This window comes from Notamacropus eugenii, chromosome 1, assembly GCF_028372415.1.
Source record: "Notamacropus eugenii isolate mMacEug1 chromosome 1, mMacEug1.pri_v2, whole genome shotgun sequence".
NCBI lineage: Eukaryota > Metazoa > Chordata > Mammalia > Diprotodontia > Macropodidae > Notamacropus > Notamacropus eugenii.
In genome coordinates, this window is record NC_092872.1 from 220969152 (window position 1) to 220976497 (window position 7346).

Consider the following 7346-nt stretch of genomic DNA (forward strand, 5'->3'; position numbering starts at 1 on the left):
AAAATAAATAATTTTTTTAAATAAAGTGAAAATATTATGTTTTGGTCTGCATTCTGACTCCATCAATTCTTTCTCAGGAGGCAGATAGCATTTTCATCATGAGTCCTTTGGTATTGTCTTAGATCATTGTACTGTTGAGAATAGCTAAGTCATTCACAGTTGATCATTATGTAGTATTACTGTTACTATATACACTGTTTTGGTTCTGCTTACTTCCCTTTGCATCAGTTCATATAAGTTTTTCCAGGTTTCAGAATAATGTTTTTGGATGTACACAATAAAATATATAGGGTATAAAGGAAACCAATTATATTGAAATACAGTTTTCAAATTAAAAAAAAAATGTCATGGACCCCAGGCCAAGAACCCCTCAGGTAGAGGTTACACTAGGTTGGTCTGTGAGGTCTCTTCCAATTCACCAGACTTAAGAAAAGAATAGGTGTCAAAAAGTGGAGGTTCCATTTCTGGCACAAACTCCCTGAGGGCAGGGATTATTTCATTTTTTTAAATCTCTAATATTTAACATAGTAGCTGACTCATTTCAGTTGTATGTGACTCTTCATAACCCTTTTTGTAGTTTTCTTGTCACAGATATTAAAGTGGTTTGCCATTTCCTTCTCCAGCTCATTTTACAGATGAGAAAACTGAGGCCAACTGAGTTAAGTGACTTGCCCAGGGTCATACAGCTAGCAAGTGTCTGGGATCAGATTTGAACTTGTGTTCCTGACTCCAGGTCCAGCACTCTGTGCTCTATAGTGCCACCAAGAGGGCACAGTTAGTGCATCATAAATGTTTATTTTGTTGTTGGGTTTCTGTAGATACTCTTTGGAAAAGTTTGATAATGAATAGAAGGCAATAAATATATCAGTAGGTAGTAAATCAAGGAAAAGTTTTTTTTAAGAAAATATTGTCCACAAAAAATTAGTGAGCCAAAAGCAAGTGGGGATAAAAGATCCAAGGTCTTCTAGTTAGTTGTACCCCAGTCCCTCTGGACAAGCAGCTCCTGTCCTGCCTCAAAGGTGTGTATTCTTATTCTATATTGAAAGATCTCCAGGGAAGAAGGCTCCACATCTCTGGACCTAAAATGTTCTTTATTTTATGTTAAAAGAGGAATCTGTCAGCAATGGTCAGGTTTAGTAGCTACGGTAGGCAGTACTGGTTATATAGTGATAAGAAGGGTCACCCATGAATCTCTAGTCCCCAAAAATTATTTGCCTTAAGGACCTATCATTTTTGCCTCTAAGTCTACCATTAGTGTATCACTGCTTGGGATTAAAAAACATTATAATGTCCATCAAATTTTTATTTGTTGACATAGCCATGTAAGATTTGATTTGGGTGGAATGATGAAAAGTGAGTGACAGGTACAAAGTTGGATTGCTTCCTAGGGCGCATTGTCTTGGGTGCAGCATCAGTCAGTCAGTCCATCAATAAACCTTTATTAGGCTATGGGCCAGGCACTGTATCAAGTGTTGGGAATACAAAAAGAGACAAAAGACACTTTCCAACCCCAAGGAGCTCATAATCCAGTGGAGGAGACAAAAAACAAACAAATTTCTATAAACAAGCTATATAGGGGATAAATAGGAAATAATTGAGAGAGAAAGAATTGGAATTGAGAGAGGTTGGCAGAAGGAAGCAGGGAGCCCTGGGGAAACCCAAAGAGCAGCATGAACATATTGAGTGCTTGGGGGAAGGCAGAGGGAGGAAGGAGGGGAGGAAAAGGAGAGGTGAAAGGAAAGGAAAGGCCAGCCGTGATTTTAATAATAGTAACAACAATAATCCCAAGACATTTGATCCCTGATGGATAGAACCATGTTCTCCCCTGTGGTTTCATAAGAGTGGGGTTTTTTGTTTTGTTTTGCAACTAGCAAAAACAAGCATACCCATTTCATTTAGTTCATCCTCACAATAATCTCCTACAGGGACCATAATGTAGATGTCTGAGACTATCTCAGTCTGTGCATTGAGCACAGTCATTAGCATCTGCATTTAATTTCCTGTCCCTGGAAACCAAATCACTTTCCTGGTAGGGCCATATGGAAACTGCTCAAAACAGCTTAGCTACCAACCACCCTTGGGTGTCTCTCTGAATCTGCTGGGTGGTGGCTGAGGAGGAGGCTGTTCAGAAAGGGAGTATAAAGTCACTTCCCAGGATTGCTGTGAGAATTAAGAAATATTGCCTCTGGAGTGCTTTGAGATCAAATCTTGGAAGCAAGAGCATGCCAGCAAACAAATTAGACTAATTTGCTAACCCTCCAAGTCCAGGCCAATGGGCAGCCAAATAAAATTCCACCCACCCTCCCTGAGAATTGTATCATGTGCACAACACCACTGCGTGTTCAGTCATGGGCAGGTACCACCCCATGACCCAGACTGTGAGTAAAGAGGACAAAAGTACAAACAGCTATGTTGGCCACTGGCAGTGAGCACAGAGCATTAGCCTGCTGCTGGGAACATTCAGAGACATAACAAAGAATTCTTTGGAAATTTAGTTGGGAGACAGGGAAGCTGAACTGGTGGACAGGAAGACCTTGGGATCCCTCACTGCTGCTCACTTTGGGTTTCCCCCCATGAAAGGCATGACATGGGTCTCCAGGCCCAGCAGCACCTGGCCTTCATTGGATATAGTCACTAAGGGAGAAGGGACAGCCCATGTCCTAAAAAGTACAGTCCAGATCACTCCAACATGACTGCCAAACTAACCCCAGCTCCCTGAACAAGGCAATGTGTCCAGGGAACCAAGAAGAGGGAGGTATAGCAGAGAAGAAGGGCAGGGCTCTATCCTTTAAGTAAAGACATGGGACTGGGCAAGGGAATGGAGGTTGGTATCACAATCATACTGAGCAGGAGGGTGACCACATGCTAGCAGACTGCTGAATGAAGGAAGTGTGGCTCTTCCCAGAAGTTGGTACTCTGGACAAAGTCTTAATTGTTCTATTATAGCTATGACTCTGGAGGCATATGGAGTATGGTAATGTAAGTAAGCAACATAAGAAGGTGCCAGCTGGAAACCATCCCAAGTCAAGCTTGAAGGATACAGTATTTTTGTGAGTGGGGAGGATGGCAGGTTTGGGATATGAGCATCTCAGGAGAGAAATGGAAAATTCTGAGGTCATCATCTTAAGAATCTCACACCTTTGTATAGCATTTTCACATATACCATGTAAGAAGGTCATACTCAGATTCACCATTTCTAGTGGCTTGTATAGAATGTGCCCTGATTTGGGACTGTTTCTGGACACATGGTAACTCACTGCTACAAGAACTTGACATTTTATTTTAACATGATATGATAAGCCCTGAGTCACCCTTTGGTCATTCTCCTGCCCGGGTACAATTGTTGTTCATTTAGAAGAGGATCAATGACATCATAGGATGATGCCTTAACTTGCCCATGAATTGGATTTAAGTGAGGCAGAGTTGCATAAAGTCATCAGCCTCATTCTCTCTTACAGGATCATCAAAGTCCTTTGGCAAGACAAAAGTAAGGACAATTAGTGATGGCCTGGGATGCAGTGGAGGACCTTGATGTCTGACCATGCTCTCAGCATTCCACAGCACCTGCTTCAGCTGCCTTCATGGCCATTGAAACAAATTATTCTCCTCCACCCATTCCACCAGGAGAAGTGCTCAAGGTAGACATCTCCCTAATACGCTGACAGATTTGAGGCTTGTCAGTTGCCCTCAACCTGGTTTAGCTCATCTGTCCAGATGGTTTGGGGCCAGGAATGTGTTGCCACTGTATGTGCTATAGCTTCTTGGAGCCACAGGTGAGAGTGAGGGCATAAGTGGACACCAAAGGTGGATGAGAAACCCTGAAAAGGGCTTGGCAAGCCCCCACACCAAAGGTGTTAGTCCTCCCTGGACACCCCCTATGCCCCGTTATGGTAGCAAGAGGGGCGCAGAGTTTTTATCTATTTTTTTAAAAAAAAGGCAGCTTCTAGCTAATGCCTTTTCGGCTGCTACTCTGTGACAGCTCATGTGACTCAGGTGACAAGACATGATTCCCACTTCTCTACACAATATCGGGGTGACCTTCTACTCCTCTCCTCATGGACTGTGAACACAATTGGTCGAACTTGGGCCTGGGGGTCCCTAGTTTTCTTTTTGTGGTTATTCTTTCCTGACTTAGGCCGAACAATCACCCTGAGAGTAGTATGTCCTGAGGACACGGTTATTTCAGTAGATTCGAAGGTCTGATCCTAGATACTATCTGTAGTCAGAACTGAACGGCATCAGTAGCCAATGGCTTCTTTAGAGTTGGCCTGGCTGACAGCAGGGGAAATTTTTTCACTCCAGAGAGTGGCCACCAGAAAGAGGACTGGCCAATCCTTGCCATTTCACCTCACACAAGTGTCAGAATGGTTGCCAACCCAAGGGAAAATGTAAAATGACTAATTAGTAGCCTTTAATGTCCTGATGAGGTTTAACTACCAGTCTCTTCTTCTATAATCTACACAACAACTTTTTGTGAGATAGGCAGGGCAGGTTTTATCATCTGTCAGAAAAGAAAACTGAGGCACAGAGAATTTCAATGGCTTATATAAAGTCACACAGCCAGTCAATGGTACAGCCAGCCAATGGCCCAACCAGGAATACAGGTGCTCAGAGGTCATGAAATCCAACCTCCTCATTTTCCAGATTAGCAAACTGAGGCACAAAAAGATTAAATGACATACATGACAGCTACTCTCTAAGGTGGAATTTGAACCCAAGTCTTCTAAAACTCAACCCAATGTTCTTTCTATCACATGGAGAAGAGGAAGAAATAAACAAGTATTTTTTAAGAGCCTACTACAGCAGGCATTGTGCTAAATGCTTTACAAATATTATCTCATTTGGTCACGTTAATCTTTCCTTTCATAAACAAACACATAATTCCTTGTGGTATTGTCACAGGCTAGTATACTGAGCCTACACAAACACAGTTCCTGCCCTCTCAAACTTGTTTACAATCTGAGAGAAAGAAGGCTGATGTAGACACGTGAGTAGTTAATACAAACAGACAGTGGAACATAAACATGAAAGAAATAGATGAATGATCTCTTGTGTTTTTACAGCATAGAGGGCCAGGGGACAAGGGTAAGGAACCTCTACTGAGGCAATGATGTGGCCTGGTAATGGGTAGAATGCAGACCTGGAGTCAGGTCTTCAAAAGAAAGAAGGAAATAAAGATTTATTAAGTGCCTACTAGGTATCAGGCACTCTGCTAATTGCTTTACCAATATTATCTTACCTTACCTTCACAACAACCCTGGGAAGTAGGTGTTATTTTACAGAAGACAAAACTGAGACAAACAGAGGTTAAGTGATTTGCCCAGAGTCACATTAAGGCTGGATTTGAACTCAGGTCTTCCTGACTCCAAGCAGTCTATCCACTGGGAAACCTAGTGGTCTCTTAGGCAAAGTGGTTGTGAGATTAAAATGAGATAATATTTATAAAGTCCTTCACAAACTTTAAAGCACCATGTAAGTACTAGGAATTATTGTAAGTGTTGTTACTGTTATACTAGGAAAAGGAGCTCTGGGTTCCCTCCCCAGCATAGGCAAGGGAGTGAGAATCATTGTCTGATGCATGGGAGGCAGTTTGGAGAAGCATTGGACAGCATCTATGAACTGATGCAAAGTTAAATGAACAGAACAAGAAAAAAACACTCACAGCAGCAATGACAATTAATGCGAACAGAAGGATGATGAAACAAAGCTGGATGTAGCATAATTATAATGACAGAGCTGGGTTCCAGAAAAGAAAGGAGAAAACAAGCCTCCTTCCCTCCCTTGCAGAGGTGGGAGATTACACGTGTGAAGCATTGCCCACTCCTTCAGGCTCCATCTGTGCCTTGGCTGGTTTGACTGAACTGTTTTTGTTTTTTGAAATCTTTGTTCCCAAATAAGGGGAGGAAGATATTTGGAAATGAATGTGATTTAAAAGTAAAAGGCATGGATAAAGAGAGAGGCAGAGACAAAGAAGATGGAGAGAGAAGAGAAACAGAGATGGAGAGAGGAAAAGAGAGCAGGAGAGAGAGGCAGAGACAGAGGTAAAGAGAGAAGGAAGAGACAGAGCGAGAAGAAAAGGAGAAGGAAGAAGTGAGATGAAGGGAGAAAAGGACAGAGCAGGAGAGAGAAGCAGAAACAGAGGCAGAGAGATGAGAGAGACAGAGAGACAGAGACAGAGAGACAGAGAGAGAGAAAGAGACAGAGAGAGAGAGAGCCAGAGAGAGACAGAGAGACAGACAGAGAGAGAGAGAGCCAGAGAGAGACAGAGAGGCAAGTCTGATATAAGTGGATATTACGGCAAATTCCGATTACTTTGTAGGTGATTGATGGTTAGCCAGATACAAACCACTCTACGATGGGGTGGACTCAGCTTAAGGAACACTAACTTTACTTAGACAAAGAGTAAACAACAGATCATAAAAACAATAGGACAGGGGAGGAGGCATCAGGCTAGGAGGGATGGGGAAGGAGTAGTGGTACTGGTACATCATTCCACATGAGGGCAATTGTTGGCAGCCTGCTGGCAAGATACTTAGTGTGGCTAGGAGCAAACTACTATGTGATTACATCCCAGCTACTTGCCGACTTTAAGGTCTCAGTGTAAGAATCATCAGTAACCGCCTTGGACCAAAAAACAGTTTCCAGTAGGCCAGATCAGGTCTCTTTGTTCTGAAAAGGGGGGAGTAAATCACCAAACCTAATGAACCACATCCTTGGCATGAACCAAAGGACAAAATATTCCTTTTAAGACAGCACTTCTTAACCTTTTTCATGTCAGGGACTCCTTTGGTAGTCTGGTAAGGCCTATGCACCTCTTCTCAGAATAATGTATTTAAACGCATAAAATAAAACACACAGGATTACAAAGGAAACCAACCTAACTGACATATGGTCATCAATTTTTTTTTACATCCATGGACCCCAGGTTAAAAACTCCCATTCCAAGAAGACATGCAGAGCAAACAAAAAGCCTGGTCCTTCTTACCTCCATTTCCCCTGTGTTTTTAGCTCAAAATTGCACATGGAAATAAATTGAGTGAAAAGCAGCCAATCTGACATCAGGGCAAGTGTAGAGTTGGAAAAGGGACAAAGCTTGGGGAGAGAACCCTATAGGACACCAGTTTTTATGAGAGAAGTGACCCCAGCACCTTGCCCAGTGACGCATCACAGAGCCCCAAGGCATATCAAGATTACAACTGGGAAGGCTATCACCAGGGAAGGAAATACAGTAGAATGATGCTGGGGAGGAGCTCACCTGCAAGGCAGGAAAATCTCAGAATCCTATGTGTGTCAACAACAGAGATATCCTTCACCTTTCTTATGGATTAGGGTGGAGTAGATCATTT